We start from the raw sequence: 24,489 nt of genomic DNA, 5'->3' as shown, positions 1-24,489 counted from the left end.
CATTTCTTAATCCATGTTATATTGGTAACATCTGCAATACATATTTACGTGTAATTTGATGTAATATTACTAAAATATATGGTAAAAAGTCGGTCAAATTGTCAGTCTGTTGAAGGCAAAAAACATGTTGCAGTTCAAGATGGCTGAAATTGTCAGTGTATCATGTAGTCCTGTAAAGAATATTAAGAAAAAATGGACTGTGGGGATGGTTTTGGCTAACAAGCCCTCTTCAGATAATCGGGATACAGTGACCTGCGCTAAGGGCAGTGCAATTTGTAACTTCAATGTTGGAAATTATGCTGCAGGTGTTTGGCCTCCAAGGCCTATGAAGGTTTTAACAAAAACTTTCTGATGCCAGTTTTTTTCTTGATTATTTCTTCCTGGAAGTCATGGCATTTCTGTTTCCGGTTTGTTTCCCTGGTTCTGACCCATGCGTGTATCCTGAATTATGCTTACTTTTACCTGTACCAAGATTTAAGGACTGATTACCTGGATACTGACCTTAGGAACAGAACTCTGGATTATGCTCCTTTTTTAACCTTTACGTTGAACTTTAGTTCCTGTCTTCTGATCCGGTGATGAATCATCGTCTGGCTTCTGACTTCTCTTCGGATTCCCCTTTGCTGGCCTGTTGCTGCTACTGTTCATCTGGTTTCTACTGCTATCTGCACCTGATTTGGGCCTGCAGCACATCTCTTCCAGTCTCCAATCATGGTAACTACCTTTTTTCCTTATACTGCCTTACACCATGCACACAAATCCACATTTCTCAAGCAGACTTTTCTCACTTTAAGTTCATTCACCACTTTTACAACTTGGCTTTAAACAGACCTACTTTTTAATCTAATATCTATGCCATCCTCCAATGTCAAAGACCTTTTCATTGCTTTCAACAACCTGTGCTCCTGTATCTCTACCCTTTGCAAACTGCAATGCCAAAGACCCTCCAAAGAATATATATAGTTAAAATGAGGATTATCCTAACTCAGTGAAGGAATAATCTAGATTTTATTAAAGAGACAGAGACGAGTATTTTGTATAATCTTTCCATTTACTGAACAGACAGCAATTAAAAGCATAAAAAATTTGAAAAGTTAAACAGAAAAATTTTAACCAATAAGAATACAGTTACATGTTATGTAATAAGTGAGCATCCAATCAGGTAACAACCAAAGGTATAAGTGAGAAGAGGAATAACACCTAATCCTCTTTGAGCTTTGCTGCTAATAACATAAAGAAGGTAGGAACAAAAAAGAAACAAAATTCTTATATACATGCAAAAATGCAAAACATAATGGTAAAGAATATAGGAAACTTGATGGAAGGAAAAACTCTCCAGAGACGAGAAGAAAGATCTTGAAAAGTAGAGACGTCATCTTGATGGAGAGAAGATATTCTTGATGAAGTATATGATACCAAGGCTTGATCACATTTGGAATCCTGAACTTGTCGGGGCTGAAAAAGAGAAAATGTAAAATAATAACATAATACATAAACGTAATCATCTGGGAGGGATATAAATAATGTAAAATTATTACAAGTGCTGTTCTTTTTGTTTTTCTTTCTCTCTGTTGTGAGCCTATTAACTTGATAGTCTCTTAAATGCCAAAGCATATACTCTTATTTTTGGAAAGCACATGTTATCATATATAAAGCTTGCATGATTTAGCAAAAGTACATTACATCAGAAGCACAAATATCTCTTAGGTAGCACCTTCTCCATTCCCAAGGTTTTCTTCCCTCTTTTTTTTTTTTCTTGATATAAGCACTTTAAGGTGTAGTTTGTTATAATCTTTTTTACTGTTAGTAATAATTATAATAGAAGCACAACCACTTTAAGAGGCACTTTGTTCTAGTTTTTTTTTTTTTTTTGTCTTTTTAGTATTAGACTGAAATGGAGCCACTAAGAAGAATTCTAATATAAAGTTATTTATTTCATGTAATTAGCAAGAGTCCATGAGCTAGTGACGTATGGGATATACATTCCTACCAGGAGGGGCAAAGTTTCCCAAACCTCAAAATGCCTATAAATACACCCCTCACCACACCCACAATTCAGTTTTACAAACTTTGCCTCCGATGGAGGTGGTGAAGTAAGTTTGTGCTAGATTCTACGTTGATATGCGCTCCGCAGCAAGTTGGAGCCCGGTTTTCCTCTCAGCGTGCAGTGAATGTCAGAGGGATGTGAGGAGAGTATTGCCTATTTGAATGCAGTGATCTCCTTCTACGGGGGTCTATTTCATAGGTTCTCTGTTATCGGTCGTAGAGATTCATCTCTTACCTCCCTTTTCAGATCGACGATATACTCTTATATATACCATTACCTCTGCTGATTCTCGTTTCAGTACTGGTTTGGCTTTCTACAAACATGTAGATGAGTGTCCTGGGGTAAGTAAATCTTATTTTCTGTGACACTCTAAGCTATGGTTGGGCACTTTGTTTATAAAGTTCTAAATATATGTATTCAAACATTTATTTGCCTTGACTCAGAATGTTCAACTTTCCTTATTTTTCAGACAGTCAGTTTCATATTTGGGATTATGCATTTGAATTATTCATTTTTTCTTACCTTCAAAAATTTGACTCTTTTTTCCCTGTGGGCTGTTAGGCTCGCAGGGGCTGAAAATGCTTCATTTTATTGCGTCATTCTTGGCGCGGACTTTTTTGGCGCAAAAATTCTTTTCCGTTTTCCGGCGTCATACGTGTCGCCGGAAGTTGCGTCATTTTTTGACGTTATTTTGCGCCAAAAATGTCGGCGTTCCGGATGTGGCGTCATTTTTGGCGCCAAAAGCATTTAGGCGCCAAATAATGTGGGCGTCTTATTTGGCGCTAAAAAATATGGGCGTCGCTTTTGTCTCCACATTATTTAAGTCTCATTTTTCATTGCTCCTGGTTGCTAGAAGCTTGTTCTTTGGCATTTTTTCCCATTCCTGAAACTGTCATTTAAGGAATTTGATCAATTTTGCTTTATATGTTGTTTTTTCTCTTACATATTGCAAGATGTCTCACGTTGCATCTGAGTCAGAAGATACTACAGGAAAATCGCTGTCTAGTACTGGATCTACCAAAGCTAAGTGTATCTGCTGTAAACTTTTGGTAGCTATTCCTCCGGCTGTTGTTTGTATTAATTGTCATGACAAACTTGTTAATGCAGATAATATTTCCTTTAGTAAAGTACCATTGTCTGTTGCAGTTCCTTCAACATCTAAGGTGCAGAATGTTCCTGATAACATTAGAGATTTTGTTTCTGAATCCATCAAGAAGGCTATGTCTGTTATTTCTCCTTCTAGTAAACATAAAAAATCTTTTAAAACTTCTCTCCCTACAGATGAATTTTTAAATGAACATCATCATTCTGATTCTGATGACTCGTCTGGTTCAGAGGATTCTGTTTCAGAGATTGATGCTGATAAATCTTCATATTTATTTAAAATGGAATTTATTCGTTCTTTACTTAAAGAAGTATTAATTGCTTTAGAAATAGAGGATTCTGGTCCTCTTGATACTAATTCTAAACGTTTAGATAAGGTATTTAAATCTCCTGTGGTTATTCCAGAAGTTTTTCCTGTTCCTAATGCTATTTCTGCAGTAATTTCCAAAGAATGGGATAAATTGGGTAATTCATTTACTCCTTCTAAACGTTTTAAGCAATTATATCCGTTCCGTCTGACAGGTTAGAATTTTGGGACAAAATCCCTAAAGTTGATGGGGCTATTTCTACCCTTGCTAAACGTACTACCATTCCTACGTCAGATGGTACTTCGTTTAAAGATCCTTTAGATAGGAAAATTGAATCCTTTCTAAGAAAAGCTTATCTGTGTTCAGGTAATCTTCTTAGACCTGCTATATCATTGGCTGATGTTGCTGCAGCTTCAACTTTTTGGTTGGAAACTTTAGCGCAACAAGTAACAAATCATGATTCTCATGATATTATTCTTCTTCTTCAGCATGCTAATAATTTTATCTGTGATGCCATTTTTGATATTATCAGAGTTGATGTCAGGTTTATGTCTCTAGCTATTTTAGCTAGAAGAGCTTTATGGCTTAAGACTTGGAATGCTGATATGGCTTCTAAATCAACTCTACTTTCCATTTCTTTCCAGGGTAACAAATTATTTGGTTCTCAGTTGGATTCTATTATCTCAACTGTTACTGGTGGGAAAGGAACTTTTTTACCACAGGATAAAAAATCTAAAGGTAAAAACAGGGCTAATAATCGTTTTCGTTCCTTTCGTTTCAACAAAGAACAAAAGCCTGATCCTTCATCCTCAGGAGCAGTTTCAGTTTGGAAACCATCTCCAGTCTGGAATAAATCCAAGCCTGCTAGAAAGGCAAAGCCTGCTTCTAAGTCCACATGAAGGTGCGGCCCTCATTCCAGCTCAGCTGGTAGGGGGCAGGTTATGTTTTTTCAAAGAAATTTGGATCAATTCTGTTCACAATCTTTGGATTCAGAACATTGTTTCAGAAGGGTACAGAATTGGTTTCAAGATGAGACCTCCTGCAAAGAGATTTTTTCTTTCCCGTGTCCCAGTAAATCCAGTGAAAGCTCAAGCATTTCTGAATTGTGTTTCAGATCTAGAGTTGGCTGGAGTAATTATGCCAGTTCCAGTTCCGGAACAGGGGATGGGGTTTTATTCAAATCTCTTCATTGTACCAAAGAAGGAGAATTCCTTCAGACCAGTTCTGGATCTAAAAATATTGAATCGTTATGTAAGGATACCAACGTTCAAGATGGTAACTGTAAGGACTATCTTGCCTTTTGTTCAGCAAGGGAATTATATGTCCACAATAGATTTACAGGATGCATATCTGCATATTCCGATTCATCCAGATCATTATCAGTTCCTGAGGTTCTCTTTTCTGGACAAGCATTACCAGTTTGTGGCTCTACCGTTTGGCCTAGCTACAGCTCCAAGAATTTTTACAAAGGTTCTCGGTGCCCTTCTGTCTGTAATCAGAGAACAGGGTATTGTGGTATTTCCTTATTTGGACGATATCTTGGTACTTGCTCAGTCTTTACATTTAGCAGAATCTCATACGAATCGACTTGTGTTGTTTCTTCAAGATCATGGTTGGAGGATCAATTTACCAAAAAGTTCTTTGATTCCTCAGACAAGGGTAACCTTTCTGGGTTTCCAGATAGATTCAGTGTCTATGACTCTGTCTTTAACAGACAAGAGACGTCTAAAATTGACTGCAGCTTGTCGAAACCTTCAGTCACAATCATTCCCTTCGGTAGCCTTATGCATGGAAATTCTAGGTCTTATGACTGCTGCATCGGACGCGATCCCCTTTGCTCGTTTTCACATGCGACCTCTTCAGCTCTGTATGCTGAATCAATGGTGCAAGGATTACACAAAGATATCTCAATTAATATCTTTAAAACCGATTGTTCGACACTCTCTAACGTGGTGGACAGATCACCATCGTTTAATTCAGGGGGCTTCTTTTGTGCTTCTGACCTGGACTGTAATTTCAACAGATGCAAGTCTCACAGGTTGGGGAGCTGTGTGGGGATCTCTGACGGCACAAGGAGTTTGGGAATCTCAGGAGGTGAGATTACCGATCAATATTTTGGAACTCCGTGCAATTTTCAGAGCTCTTCAGTTTTGGCCTCTTCTGAAGAGAGAATCGTTCATTTGTTTTCAGACAGACAATGTCACAACTGTGGCATACATCAATCATCAAGGAGGGACTCACAGTCCTCTGGCTATGAAAGAAGTATCTCGAATTTTGGTTTGGGCGGAATCCAGCTCCTGTCTAATCTCTGCGGTTCATATCCCAGGTATAGACAATTGGGAAGCGGATTATCTCAGTCGCCAAACGTTGCATCCGGGCGAATGGTCTCTTCACCCAGAGGTATTTCTTCAGATTGTTCAAATGTGGGAACTTCCAGAAATAGATCTGATGGCGTCTCATCTAAACAAGAAACTTCCCAGGTATCTGTCCAGATCCCGGGATCCTCAGGCGGAGGCAGTGGATGCATTATCACTTCCTTGGAAGTATCATCCTGCCTATATCTTTCCGCCTCTAGTTCTTCTTCCAAGAGTAATCTCCAAGATTCTGAAGGAATGCTCGTTTGTTCTGCTGGTAGCTCCGGCATGGCCTCACAGGTTTTGGTATGCGGATCTTGTCCGGATGGCCTCTTGCCAACCGTGGACTCTTCCGTTAAGACCAGACCTTCTGTCTCAAGGTCCTTTTTTCCATCAGGATCTGAAATCCTTAAATTTAAAGGTATGGAGATTGACCGCTTGATTCTTGGTCAAAGAGGTTTCTCTGACTCTGTGATTAATACTATGTTACAGGCTCGTAAATCTGTATCTAGAGAGATATATTATAGAGTCTGGAAGACTTATATTTCTTGGTGTCTTTCTCATCATTTTTCTTGGCATTCTTTTAGAATACCGAGAATTTTACAGTTTCTTCAGGATGGTTTAGATAAGGGTTTGTCCGCAAGTTCCTTGAAAGGACAAATCTCTGCTCTTTCTGTTCTTTTTCACAGAAAGATTGCTATTCTTCCTGATATTCATTGTTTTGTACAAGCTTTGGTTCGTATAAAACCTGTCATTAAGTCAATTTCTCCTCCTTGGAGTTTGAATTTGGTTCTGGGGGCTCTTCAAGCTCCTCCATTTGAACCTATGCATTCATTGGACATTAAATTACTTTCTTGGAAAGTTTTGTTCCTTTTGGCCATCTCTTCTGCCAGAAGAGTTTCTGAATTATCTGCTCTTTCTTGTGAGTCTCCTTTTCTGATTTTTCATCAGGATAAGGCGGTGTTGCGAACTTCTTTTGAATTTTTACCTAAAGTTGTGAATTCCAACAACATTAGTAGAGAAATTGTGGTTCCTTCATTATGTCCTAATCCTAAGAATTCTAAGGAGAAATCGTTGCATTCTTTGGATGTTGTTAGAGCTTTGAAATATTATGTTGAAGCTACTAAATCTTTCCGAAAGACTTCTAGTCTATTTGTTATCTTTTCCGGTTCTAGAAAAGGCCAGAAAGCTTCTGCCATTTCTTTGGCATCTTGGTTAACATCTTTAATTCATCTTGCCTATGTTGAGTCGGGTAAAACTCCCCCTCAGAGGATTACAGCTCATTCTACTAGGTCAGTTTCTACTTCCTGGGCGTTTAGGAATGAAGCTTCGGTTGATCAGATTTGCAAAGCAGCAACTTGGTCCTCTTTGCATACTTTTACTAAATTCTACCATTTTGATGTATTTTCTTCTTCTGAAGCAGTTTTTGGTAGAAAAGTACTTCAGGCAGCGGTTTCTGTTTGAATCTTCTGCTTATGTTTTTCGTTAAACTTTATTTTGGGTGTGGATTATTTTCAGCAGGAATTGGCTGTCTTTATTTTATCCCTCCCTCTCTAGTGACTCTTGTGTGGAAAGATCCACATCTTGGGTAATCATTATCCCATACGTCACTAGCTCATGGACTCTTGCTAATTACATGAAAGAAAACATAATTTATGTAAGAACTTACCTGATAAATTCATTTCTTTCATATTAGCAAGAGTCCATGAGGCCCGCCCTTTTTTTGTGGTGGTTATGATTTTGTATAAAGCACAATTATTCCAATTCCTTATTTTATATGCTTTCGCACTTTTTTATCACCCCACTTCTTGGCTATTCGTTAAACTGAATTGTGGGTGTGGTGAGGGGTGTATTTATAGGCATTTTGAGGTTTGGGAAACTTTGCCCCTCCTGGTAGGAATGTATATCCCATACGTCACTAGCTCATGGACTCTTGCTAATATGAAAGAAATGAATTTATCAGGTAAGTTCTTACATAAATTATGTTTTTTCTTTAGAGCAGTTAACAGTTAAAGTAGCACAAGTATTGAAATGTAAGCACTTTAGAAAGCACTTTGATACAGTTCCTCCTTTCTCTATGTTAGTTAGGATTAGAATAATATAAATCTTTGGGACACAAATATTACAGAGAGTACTCTTTTGTGCTGTTAAGAATTTTACGTGTTGGGGTGGTTTTTTTTTTTCTTCTTCTTCTTCATACACTCAATTATTTGTAAGCAGCAGTTTATGGATAGGTACATGCATCAAAAGAGCTCTCCCTCCAATATGCCGCCTAAATCCAAAGACAAGAAGGGGGGCAGCAGGACGCTGGATTCTAGCATTGATACTCCTTTAGACAAAAGTCCATCGTCTCTAATGGCCAGTAATATGGCAGAGTTTGCCCCCGAGGTGGCAAAAATTCTAACTCCTCAATTCGAATCTGTAAAATTGGAAATTAGATCCGAAATTTCAAATCTTACTGCAGAAGTTAGACAATTCTCCGCAAGGATGGAGGAAGCGGAAAATCGGATTTCGGATTTAGAGGATAGATTTAATGTACAGGAGCCTATTACTGAGGCGCATAAAAAAATGATCACATCATTACAAGCGAAGATTGAGGATCTTGAAGATCGCTCAAGACGAAATAACCTGAAAGTGATCGGCCTCCCAGAAACGTCAGAGTTTCAGGATCTGATGGCCTTTGTATCTATTACGCTTCCTCAGGCTCTGCAGATTCCGGCTCCTGCTGCCCCCTTCCAGATAGAGAGGGTGCACAGGATAGGGCCACGTAGAGAAGATAACGAGGGTAATAGACCCAGACCAGTTATATTTAAATTTCTTAATTTCCAGGACAAGATGTTATATCTACAACATTATCGGAAATGTAACCCCTTAGTGTTTCGCTCTCACAGACTGCTGATCTTTCAGGATTTTTCATCAGAAACTCTGGCTAAAAGAAGAGACATGTCTTTCTTTTATGGCAGATTACAAAAGGGAAATTACAATATCAGATTGATGTATCCTGCGATATTGGTAATACTGAGAGAGGGTAAATACTTCACATTGAATAATGTTATGGAAGCTGAGACTTTCTGCAGAGAGGAGGGGGTCCCATAAAGTAGCCAGTAGTGAGTCATTTCTCTGTTTTTTTGGGGGTTTATTTTTGTATTGTTGTTTATATCTGTTCTACTGTAAGAAGGTTGATGTTTTTTTTGTTTTGTTTTTTTTTTGTCTCCCTCTCCCTCCCTCCTCCCGACCTGTTCGCCCGGATGCATTTATCCACCTCTCTCACAATATAGGCTTAAAATATTATGGAAAGTAAATTAAATCTTCCGTCTTGGAATGTGGGGGGTGTAACCTCCCCAATGAAACGTAAATCTATAATTAAACATCTGGGTAGATTCCGGCCTGATATAGTGTTGCTACAAGAACTACACCTTAAGCCCCAAGAATTTCCCAAACTTAAATCCAAATGGGTAGGGGAGGTTGTGGCAGCGCCCGCTACTTCCAGAAAAAGAGGGGTGGCCATATTACTCAATAAAAATTTGAATTATCATGTGCATAATGTGGAGGCAGACCCGGAAGGGAGGTTTCTAATATTGGAAATCGAAATTAATAAAATACATTACGTAATATTCAATATCTATGGCCCAAACCAAATAGACTATAACTTCTGGTCCATGTTAACATATACACTACATAAATTTATAGGCAATAATTTAATTATCGCTGGTGATCTCAATCTGATTTCAGATACCGTGTTGGATAATTTGAAAAAAAGATCACTGCGGGCGAGATGCAGAAAGGTTCGCATTTTTCATAAGTTTTGCACACAATTAGGCCTAATTGATATCTGGCGCTCTCAGAACCCAGATAATCGTACATTCACATGCATGTCCCATGCGCAGCAGGCGCTGTCCAGGATAGACTATTTTTTGATTTCAGACTCTCTTCTTGGTTGGAACTGGACTTCACAAATTGAAGAAATTATAATTTCGGATCACGCGATCATCTCATTGTCATGTAATATGGCTTTAAGAAATACAAGTGGTATCCGCTTTCCTTTCCCTAAATTTTTAAATAATAATGTAAGCTTTCAAAATTGGTTAAAATCTAAGTGGGTCGAATACTCAGAAAATAACAGGAATTACTTTGACAAGATTGAGGTATTTTGGGAAGCCTCAAAGGCTGTCCTGCGCGGGGAAATAAAATCATATATGATTTCTTTGAAAAAGAAACACACTCAGGTAGAGAGGCAGATGGCTAATCAAGTCAAAAATGCATATAGAAGGTATATTAGTAATCCCATTAAACAACATTGGGAGACATATGTAAAGGCTAAGACAGTGCGTGATATCCATATAAAACAAAATAGTGTTCAGGAGGACATTAGAGCGAAAGCATTGTATGGCGGCCATAAAGGAAGATCCGCAAAATTTTTGGCTAGGTTGGTTAAACCTGCCCTAAGGCAAGCCATTCCAGCAATTAAACAGGGCACTGCACGCTACACGAAACATCCTGACATTGAAAGGGTATTTGTGGAATACTTTCAAGAGGTATTCAAATCTGAGACCCCAAATCCAAGCAAGAAAGCAGAATTTTGGCAGAGGATAAAGGTTCCAAAACTTTCAGAAGAAATGAGGAACTCTCTGAATGTTACTATATCTGATGAGGAGATAACTGCTGCAATTAAACAGGCCAAACCAAATAAAGCCGCCGGACCCGAATTTTAGAACCACAGGTGGTACCGGTATTGGTAAAGTTATTCAATTGTTATTTTTCAGAAAATACGAGTTGCTCCAAGTACTTCGCCGCCGCAAATATTTCACTAATTCTGAAAAAGGGCAAAGATCCTGAGATACCTAATTCTTATCGGCCCATATCTGTCCTAAATACGGACTATAAGATTTTGGCTGCTATTCTCGCCAACCGGCTGAAACCATGCATTGGAAGCATAATACATGGAGACCAATCGGGTTTTATGTCAGGACGAAACCCTGTCAAAAATATGCGCAAATTACTAATACTAATCGAGTCGTACTGGAACAGACAGGTGTTCCACAATCAACATAAGATCATAGATAAAGCAATTTTAACGGTAGATGCAGAGAAGGCATTTGACCGTGTTAACTGGGAGCACTTGTTATATTCCCTGGAGCAATTTGGCCTGTCGGGAAAATTTAATGATTATATTAGTTTAATCTATAGAGCTCCGACATCCGCATTAATTATTAATAATGTCCTATCCCAACGACTGACCTTGCACAGAGGTACTAGGCAGGGGTGCCCCCTCTCCCCTCTTCTATTCAACATCAGTTTAGAACCCTTGGCTCTATTACTGCGTCAAGAGATAGAGGGTATTTCGTTGACAGGGGAGAAACAGGTTCTGCTTCTGTACGCAGACGATCTACTCTTATTTCTATCTAATTTGAATTCAGCGCTGCCAACTTTGCAGAGTATTGTTGCGGATTTTGGAGAGATATCAGGGTATAAGATAAATGCCACAAAATCAGAGCTTATGTGGCTACATAAAGATCCTATATCTCTTGTAGACCACCCATTCTTAGAAGTTCCACAAATTTCATACTTAGGTTTGAAATTATCCCGTAATCCAGCGGAATGGTATAAGGCAAATTTTACGGATTGCCTGGAACAATGTGGTAAAAAATTGGATGATTGGATTGGTCTGCCCATATCTCTTTCGGCACGAGTGATGCTGATCAAATCAGTTATTTTTCCTAAATTTTTATACATTCTACAAAATATACTGCTTTTCCTGCACAAAAAGGATGTTATTAAGTATAATAAAGCATGCTCGCGTTTCTTATGGAAAGGCTCCAAACCCAGAATAGCATGCCACCGACTTATGAATAACAAGTTCGCAGCGGGGCTGGCTCTCCCCAACATCCAAGCCTACAATTTGGCGTGTATCTCCAGGATCGCGATAGATTGGCTAACGGAAAAGGAGCAAATTTCCTCCTTCTTCGGGGAATCAGAATTGGTTGCCCCCTTTTGCCTGAAGGCTTTACTCCATTGCCCCCTGACCTCGCTACCATCCAATATCTTTTATATATCTATGTTCAAGAACATCATAATTGCATGGCAGAAACTATGCAGCACCCTTGATTGCCCTGTGCATGTCTCAAACTATTTATCCATCTGTGGTAACCCTAACTTTATACCCGGGTTGTCTAACCGGATTTTTAAAGATTGGGCGGCAAAGGGTTTGAAATTTGTGGGGCAGATCCGGGGAAATACGGGTCTGCCAGTAACATTTGCAGAATTGGTGCAGAAATTCAATCTGGGAACACATGAGTTCTACGCCTACTTGCAAATCAGACACTACCTCCAAGAATTACTTTCTAGTTTTGGAAAGAATTGGTCTTTAGGGGATATCCAGACTAGGTTAACTTTATACGCAGCAATATCTTCACTATATTCACTCATAGTCCAAAAATCTTCTAATATGCAGGTTACTGATATGACAGTAAGATGGTCGCCTTATTTTCAGAATATAGACGAGCAGACGGTTATCGGTAGCTTCAAGATAACACAACAAAGTTGGGTCCCAACTTCATGGAGAGAGTCTCAAATCAAAATAGGCCTACAGAGGTATTATACACCAAATCAGTTATCCAAATGGTATAAGACTAGCATCTTTTACTCTAGGTGTTGTGCAGCGGAAGTGGACTTATTTCATTGTCTGTGGGCTTGTCCTAAAATTATCCAATATTGGATGAAGATAAACTACTGGATGAATACAACCCTACACTTGGACCATCATTTAAAGCCTATTGATATTTTCTTTTTAGTTAATTACCAAGGTACACTTAAAAATGTTAACCTCATCAATACAGTTATATTAACGGGACGTATTCTTATTCTCAAATTATGGAAGGCGCGAGATGCACCCCAAATATCGCACTTTAAAAAAGCTTTATTAAACCAACTCACTGTAGAACAATTTAATATCCCTTATCCCCAAGAAGAACATTTATCCACTTTTTTTCGGAAGTGGGAATCTTTTGTCATATCTCTGCCGTTGGCATGTCAAAGGAAGGTTATAAAACCATTCCGTGACTCTGTGTTTATAATGACAAATATATATGCAGGGCACTTCCCGCGAGAATGGGTAGAGGGTTAGATGCCAGGAGGGTGGATGGGGGCACGGACGATTGGGCCAGTGGAGGAGGGCGGTCCTTTTTGCGGAGGTTTTTTTTTTTTTCGTTTTTTTTTTTTTTTTTTTTTTTTTTTTGTTCGTCTGTCCTATATATATTCAAAGATGTGGTTTTTCTTCTTGAGATTTGTAATACGCACTGTACAAAATGTAAAATATGATATGGTATGTACTGTCAGATCCTATTGGTTTAAATGTGAATTTATCTTCCCGTGATTATGTAACTTTTTTTTATATTCAATAAAAAATAAATTGTAAAAAAAAAAAAAAAAAAAATGTAAAATTAAAGGACCAGTCAACACAGTAGATTTGCATAATCAACAAATACAAGATAACAAGACAATGCAATAGCATTTACTTTGAATTTCAAATAAGTAGTAGATTTTTTTTTTAACAAATTTCAAAGTTATGTCTATTTCCACTCCCCCTGTACCATGTGATAGCAATCAGCCAATCACAAATGCATATACGTATAGTCAGTGAATTCTTGCACATGCTCAGTAGGAGCTGGTGACTCAAAAAGTATAAATATAAAAGAATGTGCACATTTTTTTTAATGGAAGTAAACTGGAAAGTTCTTTAAAATGATATGCTGTATCTGAATCATGAAAATTTAATTTGACCTGAGTGTCCCTTTAAATAATTACATAAAGGGGGCGGAGCCTGGAGCCGAAAGCAGATGGAGCCGTAATCTAGGAGCTCCGTGCAATACTGCCCAAATGTGATCTTTTGAGGGGCAAGAAAAGTCGCAAACCGGACTGAAAAAGTCAGTGAGTGAGAGGTGATCATAGATCAAACACGCTACAAGCTGTGCCGGATACCCACAAGTGCACTAAGCAATTATGCAGCGGAGGCTGTGAGAAGCCGGCCGCCATCTTGGCCACGAGGGAATACCGCTAACACGGAACAGAGCCTGTGAGATAGATCGATTCAGGCGGATGAGGGGTAAATAAATACACCAAACCAACCATAAAAGCACGACCGGACACACAAGCAAACAATAAGAAGCTTTTTAGGTCAAGATGCTTGGGGATAAAATGCTAAACAGATAATGAAACCGGGTTAAGAGACATAACAATATGGGGCAGATACTATAAACGGACATACATTACAAACAAGCTGCACACCTTATAACTCTAAATGGGTCCCTATATAAGAAAGATACCCCAATGCCACAAGCAGAAAACCCATAATATAAGCACATAAGAAGCTAAATAAACAGATTGCAGACAGCGAGATGTATGGCAGGAAACTGTACTTTATTGGCAAAACTAAATATTGACACTACTATGCAAGTATAAAAGGATATCTTGAAATCTGTTTGTAAAAGCATATATATGTAAACAAGAGACTCTCAAAAGCTGTATGGATGTATCTAAAATGTTATGCATAGCTGCAATGCAATAAAGCTATTAACTATATCTGTTAAGGCAAAGGACTCTGGCTGACATTTATGTAAACCTCTACTACTCTGGGAGCTAAGAGGTATGTTAGACCCTGAAGTATAAAGATATTTGACCAAAAAGAGCCCATAGCAACCAGGGCAGCCTGACAGCGATTATATCTTAACAAACACATTATTCACAACTGTTTTGCAACCTAGTCAATCAAAGAAAAAGTAAATATAACTAATACGCTAGTTCCTTGTTGTAACTATAGCCAAAAACAGCCATATATAAAGAATAAGGTAGACATACTATTCTGTTGATTAATATCTTAAAAACCATTATGTCGGCCAGGAAGCAAAATAAAGCAGCTCTGGGGCCCAAAACACCAGCAGCAAACCTCTTTTTTAAACCTGTCAAAGGAGATAAACTTTCAGAAACTGCTAACCACATTACAGAGGAAGATATGGACTCTGAAACTGATTCACAAATTAACGACGATGACTTGATCCCTACCACAAGAGCTGACCTCAAAGCCTTAGTGTCCAAACAAGACCTCAGTAAGAACTTCGACAAGCTCTGGGAAAAATTTGATGCATTCCAGAACACTGTTACCAACAGTTTAGCAGAGATAAAACAAGACATCACAGAACTGGGAACTAGAGTAGCCACCCTAGAGGAATCTGAGACTACTATTACAGATGATTTGACGACGGTGCAGCACAATCTATCTGCTCAACAGCAAGAAATGAAGGATATGCAAGACAAATTAGAAGATCTTGAAAATAGGAGCCGCAGATGCAATCTACGGTTGAAAGGGATCCCAGAGTCTGTATTGGCAGATGAATTACCTATCTATCTCCATCAGCTCTTCCAGGCAATCACTGGTGAGGTTGAAGACGGGAAGTTTCAGCTAGAAAGAGCCCACAGAGCATTACGGTCCAAGCCAAAAGAAGATGCTCCACCGAGAGATGTGATTATTAAATTTTACAGATTCCCAGAAAAAGAAGCAATACTTGCAGCTGCAAGAAAAAACCCTACTTTTAAGTTTCAAGGGACTGTAATCCAATTCTTTCAAGACCTATGTGTCAAAACTTTACAGAGAAGAAGCCAATTAAAACCGCTTACTACACTCTTGAGGAAACACCAAATACTATACCGCTGGGGATTCCCCTTCAGCTTATATATCTTACACAATGGAAGAACTCTAAACCTTAAAGAGCCGACAGAAATTCCGGCGATCTGCACCAAGCTCCAATTGGAAGTTCCGGAAGTACCACAGATGCAAAATGTGGAAGAATCACAACAACAGTCCTCTGGATCCAACCATCCACAAAGACAAAGATGGACAAGAGTGCCGAAAAGGAAGGCCAAGTCTTGAAGCTCCTTTTATACCATCTCATCCAGGATTCGCTACATATGTCCCACACTTGGATAGTGTGGATGGGTGAGATAATACCTTTTTCCTTTGCTACATCATTTTCAACCAGGTAGCAGATTCGCAATGATATGTAGGAAAGAACATGTACTTTTAAGACTCCTCACTAAAATAAGTTCTGAGAAAGAGACTTAACAGAGGGGAAATGTATTTTACCTAATATGCCCCTTGACATGAATAGGGAAGGGTAAGAAATGAAGAGATTAAGTTAAGTAAGAATCCACGCAGAAAAGCATTATAACAGGACTTTTCTTTGCTTAATATTTACTAACTGGCAGTAGGGGTGCAAAATACCAAAAGACTGTTGTTTTCATCAAAGGGGGGGGGGAGGGGATTTTCTCTGTCACTCTTAGTTTTACAACATCTGTTAAATGTATTACTGTTTGAAGACAGACTTGTCTTTGTTTTGATTTTTGTTTCTACACTTGTTTATATTTTTTATTATTGTTTCGCCTGTACTAGGGATTGGATCCAAAAAAGAAGCAAACATAAGCAGCTCTTATGGCTGATGGTAGGGCACATGAAGGCGGACCCGGGAGGGGGGCCCCTCACTCAGGTATGTAGACAATGACTGGGGACATAAGACTTATTTCACATAACACAAGAGGCCTTAACACAGACATTAAACGTAGAACGGCATTAAGCCAATATGCTAGCCTAAAGGCCAACGTTATATTTTTACAGGAAACACACTTCACTAAAGAAATAGTACCGAAATACTGGTCACGATGCTATACGCAACATTACCACTCCACTACAGATAAGAAAAAAAGGGGAGTATCAATCTTGATACATCAATCTCTAGGGTTTATAGTTGAACAGACTATCAAAGACCCAGAAGGAAGGTTTCTGGTATTGCGGGGGCGACTGCGGGATAAACAAATAATCCTGTGTAATATATATGCACCAAATGAAACACGAACATCCTTCTTTGCTAATATCGCTTATATACTAACTCAATGGTCACAGGCTAGGATATTGCTAGGAGGGGATTTTAATATTTCAATGTATGCTCATCAAGACACGAAAGATTCGAAGCTGACCCAGAAGCAGTTGAGACACAACTCCTTAGTTAAAAAAATAAAAGAGATTCTCTTATCCCATAACCTAATAGACTCCTGGGACACTTTGTACGGTAGAACTGCAGACTATACCTATTACTCCCATGCACATAGGTCTTACTCTAAGTTAGACTACATCTACCTGAGCCAGATTTGGATCCCGGATTTAGTGTCTTCTACATTACACGCATGCTCGTGGTCAGACCATTCTATAGTACAAGTACACATTAAAGATACATTTCATACTAGCCCGACACGATCCTGGACGTATGATTCTTTTGTATTACAGAACCCAGGCATACATAACTCTATGACTAAAGCATTAACAGAGTACTGGGAATTAAACACAGGTACCACCTCTAACCCGATTAACGCATGGGCAGCACACAAACCATTTATTAGAGGTCTACTTATTAAAGAAAAATCTATTCTTAATAAGGCTAACAGACACTTAGTCGACACACTCCAAACCCAGATAGACACCCTCACTACACTTCATCAACAAAATCTTTCATCAGAAGTATTTCTAGAACTCCATACTAAAAGATCGGAATTAGCAACTATTATGAACAAAGCATCTCTAAAAGCAGCTCACAGACTAAGGTCACAATACTTCTTATACTCCAATAAACCAGACAAATACTTAGCGCATAAGCTTAGGGAGAAAACAAAATCTATCACAATACTGTATCTGCAACAAACAGATGGTACATACACCTCAAACCCCCAAGATATTGCGAATAGTTTCGCGCAATATTATGCACACCTCTATGATGGGGAAAAAACAATACACAATGATCACATAAAAAATCTGTTACACAAATTTCTAGACACTGCTGCACTCAAACGCATTACTGAAAATATTAAGGATGAGATGAATGCGAAGGTGTCGACCAGGGAGGTACTCATGGCCATTAAGGAATTAAAACCAGGTAAAGCGGCAGGCCCTGACGGGTTTCCGGGAGAGTACTATCAGCTTTTTAAAACAACCCTAATCCCGCATGTAGTGACATTTTGTAATGACATTCTACAGGGCAAAGAAATCCCAACAGAAATTTTACAGGCCAAAATAGTGGTAATCCCCAAACCAGGTAAAAATCCTAAACTGTGTCAAAGTTATCGACCCATATCCCCAATCAATCAAGACATAAAAATCCTCACCAAAATTTTAGCAAACCGTCTTAAAACACACTTACCTGATCTGGTTCATCCGGATCAGGTGGGGTTTATTATGGACAGAGAAGCCCCAGACAATACGAGGCGCATGATCTCCCTGGTGGACTACCTTAACAGAATGCGAACGCCTTCTCTGATCCTATCATTGGATGCGGAGAAGGCGTTCGATAGGATAGACTGGGACTTCATGTTTGAGGTACTAGACAGAATGGGGTTTAGCGGCTCATTTATTCAAGCGCTTAGGAGCATATATTCCCACCCTACAGCACATATTAGAGCAGCAGGTTATCAATCTCAACTTATTAACATTCGCAATGGCACAAGGCAGGGCTGCCCCCTGTCACCACTGCTATTTGCATTGTGTATAGAACCACTAGCAGCAACAATTCGTCGGGACCCAGATGTCCACGGGGTCAGGGTGGGTGGAGAGGAATTTAAAATATCCCTATTTGCAGATGATGTCCTTCTTACCCTGACTAAACCGTTGACGTCTCTGACGCACTTATACCGAATATTAAAAGACTATTCTGATATTTCAGGATACAAAGTCAATTTAGATAAGAGTGAAGCTCTACCAATAGCACTCCCAAATCCCACAAAAAAACTTATTGACATCAATTTTACATTTAAATGGGTAAAGGAGGCACTTAAGTATTTGGGTATTAAAATCTCAAGTGACACTACAGAACTGTATAAATTAAACTACGTCCCCCTATATAAGACTATTAGAAAAGAGATAAACACTTGGAGGACTGGAGGCTTCTCATGGTACGGCCGATTGTCGGCCATTAAGATGAACATTCTCCCTCGGTTATTATATCTATTCAGGGCCCTTCCAATAAAAATTCCTCTAGTGGAACTTAAAAAACTACAATCGGATCTAATTAAATTTATAAGAGGTAATAAGAAGGCTAGAATTCCATCTCAAATACTAATACAACACAAACAACTAGGTGGAGTGGGGGTTCCAAACTTATTAAATTATTACCAGGCAGCAAGACTGGCGCAGACCACACTAATGGGTAAAAGGCCAAATGAACTAGTGTGGGTGCAAATAGAGACTCTGATGGCTGGCTACAAATATCCGGATGATATATTGTGGGATCAGCCAGGAAAAATTTCTAAAAAGACACAAGCCTCGAAAGTGACAGTAGAGATGATGACGATGTGGAATACGCTATCAACGACCTTACAGATATTTCCGACAAATTCTCTAACGAGACCACTCAAAACACTTATTGGACAGGACTTTCAAGGACAGATTGGGAAATGGGAAAATAAGGGGCTTTACAGGGTGGCTGACTTCTTACATAACGGTAGTATTGCCACATTCCAGCTGATACAGGAAAAACTACATTGGTTTTTGTATCTACAGATAGCATCAACAATCACAAAATTCATATCACAAAGTCGTAGACAGAATTTAACAACATTAGAAAGATACTCTAGCTCCAGTATAAGACACAAAAAAATTATTTCCCACATATATATCACGATACAGTCGACTAAAAACACTTCTAAAACATCCCTAATGGAGAAATGGGAAAGAGACACAAATACAATAAAGTCAAGGGAGGAATGGGAGACAATATTCCAAACTGCAGGGAAAGGCCTTTTGAGCGCAGACTTCAAAGAAAATTGTATCAAAACCATCTACCGGTGGTACCTCACTCCAACAATCACAGCACATTACACCCAAAAAGGCAACAATTATTGCTACAGAGGTTGTGTAGAGACAGGAACTTATAAACACATGTGGTGGGACTGCCCACAGGTACAGCAGATATGGATTAGATTGTCTAGGCTGATAAGCGAGGTATTGTCTGAAAATATAAACCTGACCATGTCTCAAGCACTGTTAAATGAACGGGTCAAACCATATAATAAGGCTATAAATACATTTATACGCACACTATGCACAGCTACCAGAATAAGCGTGGCCAGATACTGGAAAACAGGGACACCGGCTTGGGGGGAGGTAATGGAAAAAATTAAAAACACATACAAAATGTCTGAGTCGGCATCTTTCATACAGTCCAATCACGATCAATTTCTGAAAATATGGGAATACTGGATTCTGAAGGGATACTAAACCCACGTATATACTAAATCATGAGACCCAAACAAAGCAATCACAGACAGGGAACAAGGTTCATAAGGAGGTATGAGACGCTGACTGTGTGGACTGATCAGTGGACGGCTTGGGGGGGGGGCCCTCCTCGGATCCGCAGTGGGCAAACCAATGAGACAGGCAAGTTGATGTTCAGGTTTTATTGTATTGTTCAAAAATTGTTTTGTTTTGGGTTTTTTTTTTTCTTTTTTTTTGTTTTTTTTTTTGTTTTTGTTTTGTTTGTTTGCTTGTTTACCATCATGGGAGAAAATAGTTAAAACTTACAGAGAAAGGAGGAGGAAGTTTGGACTATAAGAGATCTTTTTCTGCAATGCTGTTCATTCCTCTTTTTTGTTGAAAAATATACTTATATATGCAGAGACTATAAGGACATCCAAAGAAAATGTATATGGAGATGGAGATCTCTAAATGTAGGAGGGGAGGGGAGAGGGATCTCCTTGAAATGTATGTTATGTGATATATTCCTCTACACGTTCTGCAATAAAAATTATTTCAACTAAATAATTACATAAAAGTAAGGGAGGGAAAATACTCGTCTCTGTCTCTTTAATAAAATCTAGATTATTCCTTCACTGAGTTAGGATAATCCTCATTTTATTACAAGGACAGAGACTCCTATTTTGCAAGTTTAAAGCAAAATTAATCATGACAAAAGATGGTGTGGAATCGAAGTTATAGGTTTGAAATAAAACTGTCAAAATACAGAATCAGAAGACCAATCTGCTGCATTAAGGATATCTTGTAATGAAGCAGATTTAATAAAGGCTTTTGAAGCCGAAGCTCCTCTAACTGAATGAGCTGAAAACTTGTCTTCCACACCAACTAAAGACATAATCCACTTAACCCACCTACTTATAGTGGTTGATGAAACTGGCAGATGAGGGGAAACAAAAGAAATGAGAAGTTGATAAGGAGAAGAGGATAATCTGAAAGGTATTCTTTTAAGCAAGAAACCACACACAATTTAGGGTATTCGAAAAAGTAAGGATAGAAAATAGAAGAAGAAAGGGACTTAGTTCTTCTAGAAAGAGAAAAAAACTACACCTTGAGGAGTAAACATTTTTGAGTTGTAGTCTATTGCTCTAACATCAGAAACTCTTTTACATGAAAGCAAACATAACAAGAAGCTAATTTGCAAGTCAATTGTTTAAGAGAAATATCTTTATTATGAGGCCAGTTATTAAAGAAATTGATAATAAATCAACATCCCAAAAATAAGAATGTTTAGGAATCAGAGGTTTTTTAACCCTGATAGCTTTAAGATGTTTTTTAACGGAAGAAATCTGGCCAATAGGAATATTAGATAAAGGAAAATGTCCTGCTGAAATTGCAGATCGAGCAACATTAATAGATCTGTATGCTAAACCTGCTCTGAACAAGGACGTCAAATAGTTAATTATTTAATTCACAGGAGCTGAAAAGGGATCCAGGTACCTGCTACTGCACCAATCAGACCATTTGAGCCATGCATATTTGTATAATTTCTTGGTTCCTGGTGCCCAAGAGTCTCTGAGTAGCGATTTAGCCTCTTCCAAAAGACTCTCGAACGACCAGGATCCCCTGAAATCATCCAGGCAATCAAATGAAGGGATCCCTGAAGAACCAGGTTGTGAGGTTGACCTATCGGGTCCAAAAGAAGATCTTGTTGGAGAGAAAGAAGAAGAGGAGGAAGGTAAGACATCTCTAGAAGGGCTGGAAACCAAGACTGGGCTGGCCACCAGGGAGTTATTATAAGAACAGAGAGAAGATTCCTCCTGACAAATTAAATTGTTTGTGGAATCATTGAAAAAGGAGGGAATGCATAAGCTCCTAGAATTGGCCATTCCTGAAGGAATGCGTTGGTCGATAGAGCCAGAGGATCCGGTCTCCAACTGAAAAATGCAGTCAGTTGATGATTCAAGCGAGATGCGAATAGGTCTATGGAAAAGGGACCCCTGAGATAAGACAAAATATGAAATATCTTGGAATTCAATTTCCAATCGCTGGAATCTTGAAGATGGCGAGAATCCCCATACAGCCATAGTGTTGTTTTGACCAGGAATATATTCTGCTTGAATGAGAATATTGGGATCCAAACAAGAATGAATAAATTCTGATGTTAAGTCTGACAATATTTTTGATGCATTACCCCCCAAACGGTTGAGGTACTTGACAGCAGAAATATTGTCCATTTTTAGAAGAAAGGAAATAGGGCGGTCGGATCGAACAAAACTCTTGACCGCAAAAGAACCTGCTAATAATTCTAAACAATTGATGTGGAGGTTCTTTCTTCTGAGGTCCATTTGCCTCCAGTAATGAGGGGACCAATTATGGCTCCCCATCCTGAATTGCTGGCATCTGATTCCAAAATAATCTCGGGAGAACACCCAAAAATAGCTCTCCCATTCCAGGCTTCTAAGTTTGCTAGCCACCATAACAATTCTGATCTTGTTTCCTCTGACAAAGAAATCTTGTGACAATAGGAAAAACCTTTCCGAAGATAAAAAATCTTCAGTCTTTGAAGAGCTCTGTAATGAAGAGGAGCTGGAAAGATAGCTTGGATGGATGATGACAGGAGACCAATTATCCGAGCCAAGGTCCGAATTGGAAATTGAGGGATTTTTAGAACATATGAAATCTCTTTCTTTATTTTCTTGACTTTGTCCAAAGGAAGACTCAGAGTAGCCGATTGAGAATCTATTAGAAATCCCAGAAATTTTAGAGATTGGGAAGGTTTGATTTCCGATTTTTTTAAGTTGATTACAAAACCTACATTCTGAAAGAGATTCATCGTTAAACTGAGATGAGAAGTCAAAGAAAAAACATCTTGGTGCACTTGATTATTTTATTAGAACACTGGAAAAGCACAATAATAGTGTGCCTTTATTACAACAGTTTTACATTGTGAGCTTTCAGACTATTAGGTCAATTTATCAAAGCTTTAACTGTGAATACGCTGTAATTCCGCATCAAATTAAGCATAACATTTATAAGCCGAAGTTAACAATGTGTCAACATAGTAAAATGTAGGCCAGTTCGCAATGCTCACGTTATTTGAGTGTACAACTGATAATCCACCTATTCGACCAAATTAAAATTTATGAAACACCCAACTGGTATGTTTGCGTCTCAATTGACGCAGCGAACCTGATTTTCAATCTACCACCTTTGAGCACGCAAATGCCATTAAAATCAAAGTGATGGACATGTGATGAGGATCATACACAATTCTGTGTAGATTATTTGATAAATAGTGAAATCCGCGCCATTGATGCTTCATATTTATCAATGTTATGATGCTCTTTGCATCATTCTTGATGCGCATGAGTTTCACAGTTTTTTTATAAATAAGGATGTCGAAAGGAGATTTGCGTTAGCAATGTACAGCGAGGGTATTTAAAGGGACACTCAGGTTAAATTAAATTTTCATGATTCAGAAACAGCATGTCATTTTAAACAACTTTCCAATTTACTTCCATTAAAAAAATGTGCACATTCTTTTATGTTTACACTTTTTGAGTCACCAGCTCCTACTGAGCATGTGCAAGAATTCACAGACTATACTTATATGCATTTGTGATTGGCTGATTGCTATCACATGGTACAGGGGGAGTGGAAATATACATTACTTAGAAATTTGTTAGAAAAAAAAACTACTATTTAAATTTCAGAGTAAATGCTATTGTATTGTCTTGTTATCTTGCATTTGTTGATTATGCAAATCTACTGTGTTGACTGGTCCTTTAATACAGCTAATGCAGTAAGGTTGACACATTAATAAATTGACCGCCTATTGGCTGAATGAAAAAAGTGCGTGCTAAAGATATGAATAAGTAATATTGCAATCATGCTAACTAGAATACATTTTACAAGTGGAAAGAAAAAAGGTTTTATCAATGGATTAGCGCACCTGAAGACCTTTCATAGTGTAATAGTTAAAATAAAATGTTTACTAAACACATTACAATAAACTATTACTCTCATATATGCACATTCTGATAAAAAATATATTTAATATAAATATTTATACATTTTTTCTAAAAGTGATATGGAATATGGCAAGGTATTTGACTGGAAAGGGCTATAATTTATGTGCATATATATATATATATATATATATTACACAGGGCTTTTTTTCTGCTGGTACGCAATGGTACGCCGTACCGGCACCTCTGTACGCCGTACTGGCACCTCTTCAGAACACAATTGACAGATCAACAGCAATGTTCCCTCTAATGAGCAAAGCATTAATTTATTAGGCCCTGTGCACATGACAATTAAGGCCGCACATCACAGGGGGTGTTTACAATCTCTTAGCCCTCAGCTCGCCAAAAGCATCACAGCAGCTGA

The sequence above is a fragment of the Bombina bombina genome, chromosome 6 (assembly GCF_027579735.1).
Source record: "Bombina bombina isolate aBomBom1 chromosome 6, aBomBom1.pri, whole genome shotgun sequence".
Lineage (NCBI taxonomy): Eukaryota > Metazoa > Chordata > Amphibia > Anura > Bombinatoridae > Bombina > Bombina bombina.
Note: the sequence above shows the minus strand (reverse complement) of the source record.